An 18,567-nucleotide genomic window follows, 5' to 3' on the forward strand; every position below is an offset into this window, starting at 1 on the left:
CTAGATACTGAGCAGAAAAGAACTGTCAAAAGACCTGCGTAACAAGGTAATGGAACTTTATAAAGATGGAAAGGGATATAAAAAGATATCCAAAACCTTGAAAATGTCAGTCAGTACTGTTCAATAACTTATTAAGAAGTGGAAAATTCGGGGATCTCTTGATACCAAGCCAAGGTCAGGTAGACCAAGAAAGAATTCAGCCACAACTGCCAGAAGAATTGTTCGGGATACAAAGAAAAACCCACAGGTAACCTCAGGAGAAATACAGGCTGCTCTGGAAAAAGATGGTGTGGTTGTTTCAAGGAGCTAACAAACTCATTGACTATTTATACACAGACACTAATTGCAATTTAAAAAGCCACAGGTGTGGGAAATTAACCACCAAACAACTATGCGATAATAAATGGCTTCATATGATTACTATCCTTAAATAAAACACAGTTTTTTTTGCACGATCGGTCATATTTTCAAAATCAATGCCAAAATTTCACAATTTCTGCCAGGGTATGCAAATTTTTGAGCACAACTATAAAGTTTAACCAAAATGTTGAACTATGTTCTCAGGACAAATGTATTTTTCAAAATGTAAGTTCGGGGCAAGTTGTCAAATACATTTTAAATGTATAATTTATTAATTACAATATTTGTTTGACAAAACAATGCTTAGATATTTTTGTACTTTTACATTTTTACTGTTTCATATTTTTTTTTGTTTAAATTTTGTTTAAAAACCATAGGTGAGGAAGGTTCTGTTGCAACAACTTACCCTGTATAGTGTGATGAGACAACATGCCTGTTGTTGGGTCAACATGTATTAAATTAACTGTATCTTTTTTACTGTTGTGTTAAATTACTGGCAAATAATGGTTGAAATGTCAAATAGCTTTTTGAAGCCAACATTTGAAAGGGATAGTTCACCCAAAAATTTTAATTTTCATCAATTACTCACCCACACGCCATCCCAGATGTGTTTGACTTTCTTTCTTCTGCTGAATGCAAACAAAATGTTTTAGAAGAATATCTCAGCTCTGCACATCTGTACAAGTGAATGGTGGCCAGAACTTTGAAGGTCAAAAAAGCATATAAAGACAGCTTAAAAGTAATGCATACCTTCAGAAGTAATATGATAGTGTTCGACGTGGGTGAAAAACAGATCCATATTTAAGTTTTTTTTACTATAAATTCTCCTCCCTGCTCCCTGACAATATGAAAAATATTGTCTGGAGTAAAAAGTGGGACAACTAGCCCCACTTTCCCCAATATGTGCAGTATGGTTCTTTGTAAAACTCATTACCTGTGTGTGTGCACCTGTATGTTTATCTCTAGAACTTTTATTTATACACCTAAGCATTTTTAAAAGTACTGTTTTCAGGGGCCTGGGTAGCTCAGTGAGTAAAGATGCTGACTACCACCCCTGGAGTCGTGAGCTGAATCAGGGCGTGCAGAGTGACTCCAGCCAGGTCTCCTAAGCAACCAAATTGGCCTGGTTGCTAGGGAGGGTAGAGTCACATGGGGTAACCTCCTCGTGGTCGCTATAATGTGTTTCGCTCTTGGTGGGGCGCATGGTGAGTTGTGCATGGATGCCGGAGAATAGCGTTAGCCTCTACACGCGCTATGTCTCCGCGGTAACGTGCTCAACAAGCCACGTGATAAGATGCGCGGATTGACGGTCTCAGACGCAGAGGCAACTGAGGTTCGTTTTCCACCACCTGGATTGAGGCGAGTCACTGCGCCACCACGAGGACATAGAGTGCATTGGGAATTGGGCATTCCAAATTGGAAAGAAATCGAAGAAAATAAGTACTGTTTTCACTGTGTCCTCAGAGAGCAAATCTTATATATCAGATTCTGTGATTAAGTAGCTTCAGCTCAGTAATTAAAGAGTATTTTACAGATTGGGAGTGTGTGTGTGTGTGTGTGAGGGATATGATGAAAAGGAGAGGGTGGCATTGCCCTGCTTCCACATTCCCAGGAGACTGTGTGACCCAGAACAGAGTGAGAGAGCAAGGATGAGAGAGGAGTTTGTTTTCTGGAGTACCTGAAAGTTACGGACACCTTGTCCCAAATACAAGAGACACATTCATCATTTTAAATCCCTCTATCCTTTTCTTTTCATTTTCTCCTCCCAAGTCACTCTGATCTCTTGCTCTAGCTTTTCCCTTACTCTGCATGCATGTGGGTTTTTTCCTTTAACAAAGGTCTATTTTTATTGCATGTATGCACACCTATGTAGCTATTTGGGCCGATGTGTGGTTTTAGAATAAACCGTCTTAATTCCAATCCAGTCAGGTCTGTGGTTAAAATACAGTGGTTGACGGGTATGTTACTTGAGGTGTAAATATGCTCCCTCACATAAAATCTTATGTCAACTAATTAATCATTGACCAGCACACTTTTATGACACTACTTTTCATTATATATTTAATGCATTTGCATATTCATAAACTCCATAAGAGGATGTAAACATCAAAATAACACCTGAGTAAAAGCATTATATAATACATCATGTCCACACCACCTTGAAATGTCTGTTCAGCATAGCAATTGGCAAGGTTATTAGTTACATAGCACAGGCAATGATATCTGAGTGAGAATGGACATTAGAAATAACACAGCTTATTGTATCTAGGTTGGTAGTCTAGATGAAAGAGCATCAGCAGTGTGGTGTACCATTATGAGACAGATGGCAATTTAAATAATTGTTCTTTTTTCACCATTCTTTTTTTTTTATATACAGTATATGTACTATATGTAGTCCAGGAGATTGTACACAAGTTGTGTTATGTCTTAATTGGTTAGTTCATGCAAGAGTGAAAATCATGTCATTATTTCCTCACCCTCATGTTGTTCCAAACCCATATGACTTTCTTTCTTCTGTGTAACACAAAAAGAGAAATTTAGATAAATGTACCGGTCGCTCTTTTCCATGCAATTAAAATGAACAGGAACTGGACATTTCAAGCTTCAAAAAAGGATGCTTTAGCACCTTAGAAGTAGTCCATCCAACTATAAGTGCTATATTCCAAGGCTTCTGAATACACAATGGTTTTGTGTGAGGATCAGACTGAATTTTTTTTTTTAATGTTTAAAGAAAAATAGTGAAAGTCGTGTGGGTTCAGAACAAGATTAGTGTGAGTAAATGATGACAGAATTTTCATTATTAGGTGAACATTTCCTTTAAGTTCTCTTTGGGGAGAAAAATCTGAGAAGCAGGAGACTTAAGCAAAAATCTCCATTTGCTCTCTATTTAATCTCATTGCTGTATAGAATAAACAATTGAGACAATAAAGAAATCTATTTTTTTCTTTACTATGGGTGGTTTGGAATATCACAGTCAAGGTGGCATACTTTCTGGTAGTGGAGTCTATATTTTTATTATACTGTTGCATCCACGCAAAAGAATGATCTCACAGTGAAATCAGAAACAGTATGTTGACTTTTCTTTAGCTAAAATCAGCCTGTGCTTTGTATTCCAAAATTCAACTACCTGCTACAATCTCTCCCTGTAGATGTCCCCCTCTCTTATTTCAAGCAATTTGATAGCATAGCAAAGACTTTCATTTGGAATGGTAAGCATCCCAGATTACATTTCAACAAATTACATAGGCTGATTGGCAAAGGTTGGCTAGGCCTACCCAAGATTTTGTTTTATTATTATGCATTCGGTCTCAGACATTTGGCTCATTGGTCACTTCCACCTGAGAGAGCCCCTCCCTGGTTTTGGACTGATCAGGAAGTTCTTGCCCCTATTTTGCCATTGCAAAGCCTTTCTATCAAACTAACCAGAGAAGTTAAGTTACACACCGTTATCTTGCATTTGCACTTGGTATGGACAAAAGTGTCCAGAGTGTTTGATTCGGACATTTATTTGAATGCTGCCTGGAGCATATGGCTGAACCCAAAATTATGTATTGATAAGTTCCCCTTCTGCTGGTCAGAGTGGATTGTGAGGGGGGTTTCTACGCTCGGTGACCTATATGAGAGTGGAGTGTTGAGATCCTTTGATAATTTGGTTCAACATTTTGGGATTCCCAGATCTAATTTTTTTTAGGTATTTACAGTTGCGCCACCTGTTCTGTACTATTTTTGGGAGTAACGTACACCCCCCTAAAGCGGCAGATACTCTGGGAAAGGTGATTACTGCTTTTGAAAAAGGTCATGAGGCAACAGTGTATTATTCCCTGCTATTTTAGAGTCTGGGGGACGGAGCTTCAACTTCTCTCAAGAGATTATGGGAGAAAAATTTTTATTTGGTTTTGGAGGAGGGAGTGTGGGCTAGGATTCTAAAAATCGTCAAGTCTGTATCTAAAAATGCAAGGGTGCGACTTATGCAATTCAAGATTCTACATAGATTCTATTGGACCCCCTCTAGACTGAATAGGCTTGGTCTTAAATACACACCCACCTGCTGGCTTTGCCAACTGGAGGATAGAGACACGGCCCATGTTTTTTGGTGGTGCGCTGAGATCCAGGAATTTTGGTTGAAGGTACAGAGTTTTGTGTGTGACATGTTGGGCATTCGGATTTCATTTTGCCCCAGACTCTGTGTTTTGGGTGATGAGGCGGTCATCAACGTAGGAGACAAATACATATAAAATTGGGTCCTGACCAGTGCGATGATAGGCAAGCAGATTGTTTTAAGGGGTTGGAAGTTGTTGGGAGTGCCCTCAATTTGGGAGTGATGTGAGGAGATGGGGAGGGTAGCAGCCTTCGAAGAGGTCATGTGTAGAAGGCTGGGGATATGGGATTCATTTAACGGGAAATGGGGTAGATATTTGATGTTTTTGGGGGACTCTCGGAGTGGGACTGTGGAGACAGAGGCATAGTTTTAGAGTTGTATTATATATATATATATATATATATATATATATATATATATATATATATATATATATAAATTATGATCTTTTCTTGCTCTTTTCCATGGAACTCTTCAGGTTAGTCTTTCTCTAGTCTAACACATCATATGTAAAGAACTTTCAGTGATAACTAAAGATCTACACTGGCAGTGTATTATGTGTACATTATTTCTGAATGCAGATGCCATCCAGCTTCTCTGCTAAACTGTTGTTAAGTGAATAGATTATACTTTATAGATGGTTTATAGGTTTATAGATGTACTAACACACAAATGTGTATTATTTAATTTGATTAATTATTAACATTATTATCATTAATATTCTGGTAAAGTTACATTTAACAATACACCATCTGTGTAGGTCTGCTCACAGGAGCTATGTTCAGCCAAGGGGTAGCAAATCAACTCCCTCAACACCATCAGTTCTGCACCAGATATCTACACACATAGGCTCTGCAACATACTGTTGTTTCTTTCCTTTTTTTTAAATCTCACCCACACACTTAAATCTAGGACATACACAGCACTGCGGTACCAATATGAGGAAAGCAGGACAAGACACCATGGTAAAGATAGTTTGCGGTTTGAAATTCAGACTTTGATTGGCTATAAATCTACTATGCGCTACTATGCGCTGTTGTAGACGTAAATAATGTTGCATGTTATTCTTCATGATTTGTGAATTCAGATGACATCATCCTCTGCTCTGCAATCGGTCGTTTAAATTTTACGACTCTTCATTTTCTAATGCAAGTAGCTCCAAAAGTTGAACACCTAGAAGGCTGAAACCACTCTCATCTTGACCAGTCTGATTTGTGAATTTTTTCAAAGCAGTTTGTTTTCCTGTCAACCATTTTTAAGTCCATTAGTCTGGACGATGACAAATAAGCGCCCTTTAATTTTCACTCTTCACTTTCACATTTCCAGCAAACATGCAGTCCAGGTTCATGCAGATTTACATGTTTTAGAAAGAGCTTGATTTGTGAAAACATTCACAATCACATTTGGTCGTGTTTGATTGCGTCTTACTGCTCTACCCCCATTGCCTTGAGTAATAATAGGAAATCAGCTTATAACTCTAAAAACTGACCACTTTCTTATGATGTGTTACATTCATATGAGCAGACAGAGAAGTAAGTTTGGAGCAGAAGAAATAGAAATAAACCTTGTGTAAATTGTCAGCTTTACACTAAGTTAAAATGCTATTTCTAGCCATTTTACATGCACATGTTACCAGGCACGATCATATTTTTTTATCAAGAAAATTCACGGTGCATCATAATTTCTTTTTTTTTTCTAGTAAGACCTTTGATGTTAGGGCAAAAATCATATTCTTGATAATAATTTTTTTATTATTTTTCTGTAAAAATATCTAAAAATCCTTATAACAAGATCAATTAGATTGATCTTGTTTTAGAAACAACACTGCATAAGATATTTAGGTTTTTCAGAGAATGTATTTTTAACTTGTGTATTTTGTCTTACTGTACTGAGTTTTTATAGTCAAAAAAAGTGAAAAAATCTACCACTGCTGAAGAAGTAATCCAAAGTATTTAGAATACCTTACTGACATTGAGTAATCTAATGGAATATGTTACAAATTACATTTGACAGCATGTATTCTGTAATCTGTAGTGGAATACATTTCAAAAGTAACCCTCCCAACCCTGTCCACAGTTGCATTGCATTTGTTGCATTTGCATGTTGCGTTGCACAGCGTGTATAGATAATATTCCATAACAAAGAGAAACCAGACTCAGGGTCTGCTTCACATCTCTCGACGCATCTCTGAGTAAACTAAACTATCTATAAATCACCAGCCACCTCTGTCTCTCCTGCGGGGCAGGGGGGTTTGTACTTGCTTTTTTTTTTTTTTTTTTTATGGAGGGGTTACCTCCCCCCATCCCCCCATCCCCCCTGGAATATACGCCCCTGGCTGGCATAATATCAATAGAAAGGCATCTGGGGGAAGGTGGACCACTGTTGTCCAATACAGGATCCCTTGGCCAAGAAGTCACAAACAAACTTAAAATTCACCTACATACTGAACGGACTATTACAGACTGTAAAAGCACACATGTGCTGATTCTATTCAGCGCGTCGGCTTATTAAATGGGCATCTCAGTGTGCGCGCGCTGGAGAGAAGAAGGATCGCGCGAAAAGCGCACCTGTGCGACGTCACTCCGCCCTACTTTATTCACTGAACTCAGAGAGCGGTTTGTACTTCCTCAAACGACTCAATCACTGAAGAAAGCAGGCGGCTCGAAGAAAAGTCCCTTCGGAGGAGAGGCAAGTAGTTTGCCTGATTCTTCTTATATCATTTGATCGAGTGTTGCTTGATTTTGACAGAACCTCGCTACTTAAGTGTTTGACTTATTTATTTCATCGTAATTTTATGATTGATGCGCCTCGAGCGCTTTTGGCGGAGGTGGACTGTATTTAACTGCCACACTAGACCTCAAAACAGTCTCCGCTCCGAGATATTTCAGTGCTTTTAGTGGGCTGATAATGTAGGTTTTGTACCGCAGCGTGTTTCTCTAAAGAAGCCTGCTATTTAGGATAACTTTAGATGTAATATTGTAAGTTAGGGCGCAGTGTAACCCGCAGCGTCAGAATTTACTACCATCCTTAAACTCTCGTGTATGCTTCTGTCTGCTGGACCTTGACAGATAGTATAGAATATGTTTTAATTATTTTATCTGAATAGTAATACTAACAACTCGTATTAGAAAATAAAGCAAAGGCTGTGTCTCAAACCTAGCTACCTAGGCTGAAATATTGGGCATTATAGTCGGCGTACAGCATTTTGACGGCACCACAGGAGCTCGTGGTTGCCAAAAAATGCTACCCGCGCCTATGGTGCCCAAATATGCTGTTAGGTAGGAAGGTTTATAGGCTTAGTAACAGGCAATTTATGTTCCACTGGATTGTAAAATTATTAGTAAAGTATTGCTTTTCTCGTGTTCACAGTCCGTAAATAGTTCACACCCAGTACACAAGTTGATGACACTGAAGTGAAATACCACTGAAACTCTTCTCTACAAAATATCAATGATTATTGATCTAAAACAGTGCAGATGGAGCTAGAAACTAGATGACTGAGTATGCGTGTGTTTTGAGGGTGGGTGAGGGGTGGGCATGGTGAACATGGTTATATTTACTGTTGTTGGTGTGGGTTTGTAGACAGACTTACTCAAATGAATGAAATAGCACAGGTTTTTATCTTTTTCTTATTACAAACTATTTATCATTACACTTGCATGTGGCTTGTGTGACAACTGTTTGCTGTTGAGACATGCATCCTGCTGTGGTTGAACAGTTAACTTTACACCATACCACTCTTTCAGGGGTGTCGATAGTTCCTTCCTGTCCCGTACATTAGATAGTGTGTGTGTGTGTGACTGTGGACATGAGTGATGAAATTATCAGCATGCAGACAATTATGAATTGCATGCACATTAGTTTCTCTTGTGTTGATAGTATACCAGCCTTACTTACTGTAAATGAATAGAAAGGCCCCAGGTTTGTCTTGCAAGAAACAAAACCATCTGCAGAATTTGAGAAATATGTACTTGAGTATTTAATGCCTGACAGTGACTGTTTGTGGCTGGTGACAGTGACTTTGTTTACCCATCAGATGTCCTGTGACAGACAATTCAAAGATAATACACTGTGGCAGATAGGGCCACACAATTAATCATAAATAATCAAGATTACTATTATTCCTGCTGTAATTTACTAATCGTGAAAGGTTTATGTACTGTAATTGACACTATCGGTAGTGGCACTACAAAGCTAGAACGCTTGCATTATGATGTATTAATATAGCAGCAATGAAGTCATTTCGGAAAAGTTGTACAACATAGTTCTTAGTAGAGGTTGACCGATAGTAGATTTTGCCGATACTAATAACTAAGGTGGTGGGAAAGGCTGATAACCAATTAATCGGATGATAGATTTTAAAATAGATTTATAGAATGTAAAAAAAAAAATGTATTCTTTCCGTACTATGACGGGCACAGACAAAGAGTCCTAAATGAATAAAATCCCAGATGCAGTTTTTTTGTTCATTCAAAATCCCAAAAATAACCCGAAAAAACTATGATGGTGCATACTGTGGGACTTTTAAATATAAACAAGCCCAAAACACTGGGGAATCTTATTTTGAAATGATGAAAAGGTGAAAAAACTATCTGCTACTATCGCTATAGATTTTGCTAATAGCGATAGTTCCAAAAAGCAACTATCGGCACCGATTAATCGGTAAAACCAATATATCGGTCTAGCTCTAGTTCTTTGATTGATTTTTTTTATTTATTTTAATTTTAAGTGTTACCTGTATAATTAATATGGCTTGCATTTGCTCACATAAAATAAATATTTAAAGGTAAATTCTATTAAATAAAATTAAAAATTGTGATTATCAAGAGAAATATTTTACAACAATTTACATTTGTATCATAATCGTGCTGTCCTAGTGATAGATAACGCACAGTGAAGTTATGTTTACTTTATGAGCTACACAAGTTTTAAAATAGATTTTTTTTACATTTTCTGGAGAAAATATAAGTGGTGTTTGCACAAGTAAAAGTTGCTTCCACAATGCTATGGTGTTTTTGTGTGTTTCTTAGTGTGTTGCAGTGTTGTTACTAGGGTGTTCTGGGTTGTTCCACTTGCCACAGCGTTGTTAAGGCCCCGTCATACTTCATATGAATTCAAGGAAAAAACAGATGTGATATCATTTTGAACTTAATCTGGCCAAAATGAAGGTGTTTTTGAGTTTGTTTCAGTGGTTCATAACAGCTCGCCAGCGCAAACTTTCAGGAAATGTTACCGGCTGCTAACCCCCCCGGCTGTGTTCGAAACCAGCAAAATGCTGCCTCCGAAGGCTGTATATGGAGGTAGGAAGGGATCAAGGCACGTCTGAATCCAATGCTCGCATCACATCTTGTCTACTGAGATACCTTCATCTGATTGATTTTTGAAAGCAGCATAGATGTATCCTTCACTTCCTATGAAATCCTTCAATCCTGTGTGCTCGGTTCCACAACATTTGAGCTGAAGAAATGGTGGAAGAAGAGACAGTTGATAGCCAATTTGTGTATAAATGTAAGTTTTTATTTACTTTTTCCAACTTTTCCATTTCTAACGAGAAAGTATTGTAGTTATAAAATATAGCCTACACTTTGTTATCGCCAAAACTCTATTGATTTTGTTCTACATTATTAGACCATTGTGGTTCAGTTGGACTGACTGAAGCAGACGCGTTACCTTTAGTGGACACCAGATGTCGATAATCAGTTGCTGGTATCTTAGCAAGATGTGAAGTTATGCTGCCTCAGTAGCCTGTCCAAAACCAGTTTCTGGACAGATCTTTGTACACACACGCTGTCTGTTGAGTCATTGACTGAAAGGGCAGCGAGGCAACAAGACAGTTACCATTCGTCTACAGCATTGGGTGTGACCCCAAAAAAAAAAAACTCCGGTTCACGACCATACCGCCATTCGGTCTCAACCAGCTGTCCAGCGATCCTCCGCAACGCCGGGCGATGGCACTGGATCCCCTGGCGGACAGCAGTGGTTCCTCCGTTTCCCGGTAGACGCAGCGGGTCCTCCGTCCCCTGGCGGAGGCAACGGCTCCTCCGCCTCCTGGCAGATGGCAGTGACTCCTCTGTCCCCTGTTGACGGTAACAGCTCCTCCACCTCCTGGTGTATGGCAGCATTTCCTCCGTCTCCTGGCGGACCGTTCCAGTACCATAGAACCAATCCTCTCCTCGGCGTTGTGATCCTCTGTCAGCAGCGTTGGCTCTCTGATGGCGTGTCTTCCTCCAGTCCCGGGTTTCGGCACCAGTGTGGCAGACAAGCCTCTCGTTCATCGGGAAAGAAGGAAGCGAGAACCGGGTTAACAATTATCAATTAACAAGACTTTAATTCCAACACAAAATGCTGAACTGAAACATAACAACACATGTTGATACACACTAGGGCTGCCCCCGACCAAAGATTTTCCTAGTCGACTAATAGTTGTTAGTTTAAGCCATTAGTCGATTAGGTTGAGAAAGAATGTTATAAGTAACATTGCTATCACTGTTCTGCATTACAGAGAAATACTAAACCGTAATATAAATTTTACAAGCGCACGCACGATGCAAGCTGCAGCGACACCAGCAAAAGCGGTAATGATCCTGAATGTGTCGGAAAAACCAGCAAGGAGACTGTCTGTACATTTTGTTAATTTATAGAGAGAAATGCACATTAGGGTTTTGCTGACAGATGATGATCTTGGGGATCGAAGATGGTCATTGGTCAGAGTGATCGCCAATAGCTGATGCTTTTGACGATGTCAAGATGATATTTCGCTCGTTTTCCCATGTATTAAATTATTATTATTATTATTATTATTATTATTAGGCTATTATTATTATCAAATTAATATTACAAGTAATTTGCCCGTAGACACACAGACACGTGCTTGAAGAAACACTTTATTATATTAATAAGAACAGATGACAGAAAAGCCGTCTATGCGCATGTAAGACACGCTGATATGGAGGCGTTCAATCTTGTGGAACACGCGCATGTAAAAGGTTCTCACTCTTTCTTTGTTTCTGTCTTCTGATTTTTTTTTATTTTTTTGCAAGAACAGTATCGTCTATGAGTGCTGCAAATGACCTCCGACATCTCAGCTCAGGAGGTGCTTTGAGTTCAGTTCGCTTTATTTCTACAGAGCAGTTCACTGTGAACACAACTCTGCAACCTATACATCTGTGATTAAAACATAAAATAATACAAAAAACACATTCACCTCGAACCATGATTTATATTTCAGTGATTATTATCATCATTATAATTATTATGTTTACATTTATAAATCTTTTTATGTCTTCATTTGTGTAAGTAATTTTCCGCCTGCATGTTAAGACGGATTCTTGCCTGACGGTAAATGGAAAGGTGTATATATTTATTATTCTTTTATCGCTTCATTATTTTAATTGCTTTTTCATTTCGTTTGGAGTGCAATTTAAATTTAGAAATGTATTTGATTTAAGTTTTTTGTTTTTTAATTACATTTTCAATGTGAAATCACTAAAGCAAAAATATTCACCGACCCCTCAGCCCAGGGGTTGCCGATGTTATTGGATATTGCGAGGTATATAGAGAATGCCCAGAAGAAGTAGGTTAGTTTCCAAAGAGATATTGACAACTGTTGTTAAACCATCTTTCAAAAAGTTGAACAACACACATTTTAATTGTACTTCATTTTTTTCCAGTTTCATTTTTAGTTCAAATAAAAAATAAAGTTCAAAGTTTGTAATCAAGGTGTCTGGCTTTGTGTAGGCTTAACCCTAACCCTGCTTAACGAAAATTACCCCATAGCACCAGTGGCGATTTTAGGGGCCACCCCTGAAATCTCACTGGCCACCCTGTGGCCACCCCAGAATTGACTGGTAGTTCATCATGTTCATCAGCACAAGAACGAAGAACCAATAGAAACACCTGTCAATCAAAGATGACATCTCAGGTCATTTGTTGATTTAGAGCCACACTGACCCAGGGTCAGTTTTATATTTCTGACCATTATAGTAGTGGTGGGACTGAAGCTGTGTGAACTGATCTTTGATCAGTGGGGGAGGGGCAGGCCGCGGGTGGCCAGGCAGGTGACGCAGGTCGCAGGCAGCGGGGTTTGTGCTGTGACTGTACTTTAAATATTTACATTAGTTATTTATGAGCTCTTTATGTGTATTATTGGTCAGTCAGACCAATAAAATCTTCAGAGATTTTATACCTTATTTGACATTTTAAATATGAAGAGGCAGGGCAAATTGCACTTAAATGCCACAAATGATTTGACTAACTATTTTATTTGGTAATATTCAAAGTAATTGCTAAATTAAAAAGCTATCAGAACATGTGGAAAATAAACCTGAGTAGACACTGTAAATAGAGTTTTGTTTTTTACTGTATTCAGAGCTCAATCTGCAATTTTGGGGTTTCCAGACAGACACCTATAAGCCCTCGTAGCCAATTTCACACACTGATTTGTACCCAATATTTCTGCTGGACAGTGCAATTATAGCTAATAAATGAATGAATAATTGATTGAATGATTGATTGAATTGCGCCTCAGTCAGTTATCAGCTGTACTTGTATCTTTTTATGATTATACACTATACCTGATGTTATACGCAGATTAATTCTCTACAATGAGAATAGCTCTTAAAAATGTGTAACTGACTTTTACTAAACAATTACTGATTTAAAAATGGATGTTATGTTAAAATAACCAGAGATTCCCAGAAACTGTAATAGGTTGAAATAGAACAGGAATAGAAAACGGTCAAATGTCAAAACAACAGTCTGATATTGAATACAAACAATTCAGTGAATGCTAACATGAGTTTAAGAATTCATTTATTCTACATGTGTAGATGTTGAAGCAAAGCAATGCGATATTTACACATTTTGATCATGTGCCATTCATAAAGGTTCTCCCGGTATCGTCACCCCACACTAGGTCTGTGCCCCATCTTGGTCACCCCAGTAAAAATGTCCTGGATACGCCACTGCGTAGCACCTTGCGCATAATACCGGTGTTTGTCGGTTTCCTGTGGAGTTATTTTTTATTTTTTTTTCTGTGACCAACCGACCAATCAAAACTTGGTCGACCAAGACTCTTCCCATCGACCAATGTTTGGTCGACTATTAGGGGGCAGCCCTAATACACACACACACAGCTCCAAGTCTCTCTCTCTCTCTCTCTCTCTGGCATCCCCGTCTCCTCCTCTATCCCTCTCCCGCAGATTGGCAACTCGGCGCCAGGCTCGCATCCTCACAGCCCGGTTACGCCCTCCTTCTCGTCACAAATACCCCTACTGCAACTTCCTTTTACAGTGTAATACCCTTACTGGAACTTGGTTTTACAGTATAATAACCTTACAGTAATTGTACTGTAATAATTTGCTGAATGATACTGTAATTGTCTTGCTGCATAATACTTTTACTGTAATTGTGTTTCACAGTATTTTACACTATTTGGCACTGGCAGTACAAAATCTTTATTTTGAATATTTTACATGAATGCTATTGAATTTAATAAATTCCAAATAAGTGACTAGTCCATGTACAACAGTAATAATTTTTTTAATTCTTTCTGTCATTATTAATTACATCCATTATTAATGGCTTATTGAACAATGTGATTCAGCGGTGCATACAAATACTTCTGACAATTGATGAAATCATAAAAATATAACAGTATCTTTAAGAATAATTTGACAGTAAGTCGAACACTATAAAAGCGAGAACAGTCATTACTTCATGTAGGTTCATAACCTCTAAGATTCCAAGCTTAACAAGCTTCATCACCTACAAGTTTCATCAGAATTGGAGAAATTGTAAAGAGATATAACTTCTACGTCCACCCTGAGAATGAATGAATATCTCCAGAACAGAAAGAGAACAAGATAAGGAATATAACAAAACAAACCACAGTTGGTTTAGCTTATGTGTTAGCCTACAGGCACTGAGCTTACGGAGTCCATCCTAGGCTGGCTAGACTGGTACGTTGCTGACAGCTAATCTGAAGAGAAACAGAGGGAAAATGTGTGAGAAATGGTCATGGGTTTATCTCATTTAAATTGTTGATGGACAGACAGGCTAACAACTTGTGCAACAGCACAAAATACAGCAGTCATTACCAGTATAGTATTGTTTAAATTGTACAGCTTTTTGCACATCTTTGTCAGGGAATTCCAACAATTCTGGACCTGAATGTATAATTATGTTAAAAGTACACTGAGTAACTTTTTTTTTTTTTATGGCCCTTCAAATGTAAACGTTTCCTTTATTTTTTTTTTTTACATCTTTAAGTATTCTATAGCTGTGACAGAGCTCTTGATACAAGGAATATCAGTTTGTAAGAGCTAAAATGAGTTTTAGATGTACTTTATTCTCTTAAAGAATATAGGACTATATAACCAAAATCGATACTAAGTAAAGGTACACTTAGTAACTTTTTATCTCAGTCAATTATCATTCTCCCCTTTCTCTCTCTGTCATCTCCTCTCTCTCTTTTAAAGGTTGCCTTGTTTGAGGAGGAGATCTTTGCTGTCCATGGTGTGGAGATCACAGTCAACTTTTTGACTTGTATACTTAAAATGTATTAAATAATTTGAAATGATACTTTGACTTAGCAGATCCTTTTCTTTGACAATTTCTTGTACTTCTACTTAAGTATGGAGATTGTGTACTCCACGGCCACCTCTGATCACCAGAGAGTCAGTCAAGAGTGAGTGCGTACACTGGTCCACTTGCACTGATACACTTGTCCACGGCACTTACTACTCAGCTTTGTAGTGGTTTGGTGGAATAGTGCAGTAGGTATGCATATTTAAGGGGATCGCAAGGATGGTGTGCTTGTGGGTGGTGTCCGACCGATTGTGGTGGGCCGTCTAGGCCAAAAATGCCAGGAACAATTTTTTTGTCCCAGTCCAGCCCTGCATGAGAAAATACTTACCTAGTTTGAAGTCTTCCACTCAAATTCGGTGAGCCACTGGAGGAAAGTTGTGACCCGGGAGCTGACGATGGTCACCTTTCTCTGGACAACACCTCCCGTCTTGCGACTTGTGCCAACTTTGGCCGTGCACTTGGTGCCCTCATCCGGGTTGATCCTTACGAAGAATCTTGACACAAACACAGGTCTTAAATTTTCATATTTACACATACAGCAGTCATCTTTAAATACAGCCCTTTATTCCCCTACTTAATATATTCTATGTAAGAAAAAAAGATGCAAATGATTTTTTTCATCAAAACGAACATCAACTTAGTTTATACAGTTTCATGGAAAATGAACCAAACATGTTTTTATATTCTTTACACCAGCCAGAACATAGCACTTGCGTTTTGTTTTTTCACAGTTACTATTTTTGCATGGACAACCCAACAAAAATAATCATCTTTGAACAATAGGGATGTCATAAGAGCCATGTTTTAGAAGTGAGACACAGAAACTTTGCCCAGTACACTTCAGTCCGGATGTTTTCTCTTTGTTAGTATATGTATGGATTGCTCATACAGTCCATATATGTACCATTACCTGCAAAAATGGTTTATGCAGTAAATTACTCACCTCTGTACCATCTTCAGCATAGTGGATGCTGACTCTTGATACTCCAGACTGAATACATAAAAGGAGCCGAAAAAGACAGCGAAAGCACTGGTGAAGTCATACAGCTGGTAAGCTTAGAAGACCTTCCCTCAGTGCTGACCATCCAGTGGGTTGCAGACATCAAACTACTCCCCAAAACAAAGGCATCTTCAGCTCATTTGCAGCATGTAATAGAAAACCACAACATACATTGCTATTAAAACATCCTCCTCTCCTTGAAACTATGCAACTATTTCTCGTACCTAGCATGATCACCTGTGGTGTGGTGGGCAATGTCACCTCCTGCTTAACAGACATCTTGGTCAAGGTTGGCTGCAAACCAAAAAAGAAAAGCCTCTCAGATATTGCAAGTAATTTATATTTAAGAAAAAACAATGTTCCTTTTCAAAATGTGAGATTTGAACTGAGAGTGAAGGTGTAAATACTTGAAGAAGAAAGAAAGAGGGCAATTACATCTATCAAGATGAAGATTTGGTCCTCTTTCTCTTGAAAATACTTCATCAACAGAAGGATGGCAGCGATGGCAACCTGGTGGTTGTTCATCTCTGTGCTTTCACACTCCATCTCACGTAGAAGAGCCTGAATGTCTTTGTTCCATTTAAGTCTCTGGTTTTGAAAAAAGTTCAAGATCCTCCTGCCCTTGGTAAGGAAAGCTTCATGGAGGCGCATGTCAACATCAATGTCTGTAAGCATGTGGAAATGACTGCAGAGTCCTCTTTAAGTGAAGAGAAAAGGCCACTGCTCTTCAATTTCGCATAGACTGGGAGGGGGAAAAGTATTTATCATGTGCCTCTGATAAATATAGGTTAATAATAATAATAATATGTTCTCACCATTTTTGAAGGCTTGAATGAGTTTTCGGCTCTGTTTTGTAGTTAGAAAAGGATTAATGTCATCAGTTCCAACAAACACAATGTCTTCTTTCTTTCTAACACCAGTAGCGTGGATGACACGGGTCGGATTGGTCTTACCTTAATGCTGCACCAGCCCTGTTTGAGGTGTGTCCTGTGATGTGCACGGTGTGTCCGGTGGTGCCGCAGGGTTATGACCTTCTGGGCATGTCGCAAGCGCACATATCGGCAACTCCTTCGAAGTCGTGAGGTCTGATCTGGCGAAATCTGGCTGTGATGCTCTCTAAGTTATCCCTTTCCTGTTTCTCTCTACGATTCTCAATCAATTATTTACACAGCTGAAAAACATGTCACATGCCGACACACTTTAAAAAAATTTTGCTATGTGAGCTGATTTTTAAATTTTAGTGACACATTTTTAATACCTTCACTGCTAGAAGTCTGTCATCTTCAACTACAGTAGCTGTTGTGTAAACAGCAGAATACCGCAAATTCCCATTATACAGTAAGTCACTAAGTTACATGAAACATCATAAAAAATACCCATAATACAATGCATATTACAGTAGTGAACCGTATTATTTTTAACGTGCATTTACTTTATGAGTAATCGGTTACTCGTTTATTGTGGGTTAGAGTACTTTACAACAAAATAAAAAAATATATATTATATTACTTTAAGTCATCATCGAATAGTTAAAACAGCTTCTTTTACTGATCTCATGTGAATTCTACTCGTAGAATGAGGCATGAATTGATAACACATTTTTATGTCACATTAGTTTTACATGTAGTCTTGTGTGTCCTTGTATTTAAATGCTCCTCTAAACTCCTTCCACAGCAGCGTGGCAGATGTCTGAATGTTCGCAAACAGTATGCCGTTGCTCAGCTGTTTCGAAATTCTTTTTGGCTCTGTCCGAAGAACTAAGAACTTCTCTGTGAGTTTGCTGGGGCCTTGAAGTGGTTGCTATATTATTATTTGTGGTTAGTTAAAAGTCCACTCCCTCATTCCTAGATATGACTCTGGTCCTTCCTTTAGTGTATGTCTATGAGATTTTTGTTTCTGCCCATTTTATCATGCACCAGGTGAAAATTGTGAGTGCCTATAAAAGTGATTTATTGTATTTATGCACATTAATTTTTTTACCCAAACCTGCCAACCCAGCATATATGCCTTTTTATCACTCTCTCTCAACTCTCTCTTGCTCTCACACTTAGACAGTCTTTTTTTGGCAGAATCAAGTGAGAAGAATCAAAAATAGACATGATTCATTTTGTGTGTGTGTGTTCATGATTATCTTTGTTAGAGTGGCTCTGGCATGTCATGGGTTGTTTCAAAATCGATTTCGTACTGTGCTGCAAGCTTATGTTATTGACACAGACTTCCACACAGCTGATTCACTAGCTCTTACAAACGCAGACACACACACCCATGTCAGAAATTAACAGCATACATCCAATTATGACTAATACTTCAATTTAATTTCATTAAATTCCCAATCTGAATAAGTATGTGTGTTTACCTATTGAATTAAATCAACATCAAAATGACAAAAAAGAAGCAATGATTAATGCACAAGATATCATAACACAATGAATAAATGGTTTGCTGAATACATTTGAATTAGTTGACTGGTATTAAGTCACTAATAGTGAGGAACATTTTTTGTCCCCATGTTTTAAATATC

The 18,567-nt window shown here is 38.3% G+C and overlaps 1 protein-coding gene and 1 long non-coding RNA gene across 2 annotated transcripts in view; one reads left to right on the forward strand and one right to left on the reverse strand.

Annotated features, from left to right (window-relative positions):
• The first annotated feature begins 6,997 nt into the window (after window positions 1-6,997).
• The window catches only part of LOC127449299 (protein kinase C delta type-like), a 29,158-nt gene continuing 17,588 nt past the window's right edge, over window positions 6,998-18,567 (forward strand). Inside the window, exon 1 of the mRNA XM_051712640.1 lies at window positions 6,998-7,147. The gene's annotated coding sequence lies outside the window, so the exon portion shown is untranslated. The remainder of the gene's footprint in view (window positions 7,148-18,567) is intronic.
• LOC127449321 (uncharacterized) lies at window positions 10,094-16,317 on the reverse strand. The gene is made up of 3 exons (XR_007898712.1): window positions 15,990-16,317; window positions 15,375-15,540; window positions 10,094-14,438 (listed from the first exon to the last, which is right to left on the reverse strand). It is a non-coding gene; the product is annotated as an uncharacterized LOC127449321 (long non-coding RNA).

Source organism: Myxocyprinus asiaticus, chromosome 12 (genome assembly GCF_019703515.2).
Source record: "Myxocyprinus asiaticus isolate MX2 ecotype Aquarium Trade chromosome 12, UBuf_Myxa_2, whole genome shotgun sequence".
Classification (NCBI taxonomy): Eukaryota; Metazoa; Chordata; class Actinopteri; order Cypriniformes; family Catostomidae; genus Myxocyprinus; species Myxocyprinus asiaticus.